This window comes from Seriola lalandi, unplaced genomic scaffold, assembly GCF_002814215.2.
Source record: "Seriola lalandi dorsalis isolate HSWRI2012SDOR001 ecotype SW California unplaced genomic scaffold, Sedor1 jcf7180002054980, whole genome shotgun sequence".
Lineage (NCBI taxonomy): Eukaryota > Metazoa > Chordata > Actinopteri > Carangiformes > Carangidae > Seriola > Seriola lalandi.
Window position 1 is genome coordinate 92,507 of NW_019525530.1, and position 781 is coordinate 93,287.

The 781-nt window shown below is 41.6% G+C and overlaps 1 protein-coding gene across 2 annotated transcripts in view; it reads right to left on the reverse strand.

Moving 5' to 3' along the window:
- The window catches only part of rasgrp3 (RAS guanyl releasing protein 3 (calcium and DAG-regulated)), a 39,907-nt gene that overhangs the window by 33,184 nt on the left and 5,942 nt on the right, over positions 1–781 (reverse strand). The gene's annotated exons all lie outside the window — the stretch shown is intronic.

The following is a 781-nucleotide window of genomic DNA, read 5'->3' on the forward strand; positions in this document are numbered from 1 at the left end:
TCGTTTTGGCCACTTGGGGTCAGCATAACGAGCTGTCATACTGACATTCATCCTGCCAGGCTAGGAGGGAATCTTATTCACCACCAAGTGAATGACAATGAAGAATGAGGAAGTTGATGCCTGGTCCTTTTCTAAGCCCATGTTTTTAATGTTGAATGGTCATGTTCCTCTCAGAACTTACAGCAGGTTTATATTACAAGCTGTTTGATTCACGATTGTATCTAAGCAGCTTTTAATCTGACTGTAATCATCATCTGTACAGCTCCTCGCTCAACAGTTGTTATATTTAATAATCTAGTCTCCCGCAGCTCCAGCTGTGTAACAACACAATGTCAGAACAGTCAGAGCCACTTGAAATGAAATGGCAGCTGAAAAATACAAACAGGCCAAGTCAGGAAAGGGTTCTGGAGATGAAAACTGTTGTGAACCTTCTGTTGATGCCCCGTGATGATGTCATAGAAAATATTTGCACCAAATCACTTTCAAAGAGCGAAAGCCAATGGGAAAAAACCAACACTTAGCCAACCAATGGTGTCACTCACTCACTCACTCACTCACTCACTCACTCACTCACTCACTCACTCACTCACTCACTCACTCACTCAGACTTTGACTGTGGCTTATATATGACAAACACTCAGACTTCCGATACAGTCTAAATTCATCTGTTGCACAAAGCAGTTTAGTTCTTGACTATCCTTAGCCGGGGTAAATTCAAACTTTTTTCAAAATTAAAAAAATGGCTGACCAAGGAACCACATCCAACGGTTCAGCTCCATTT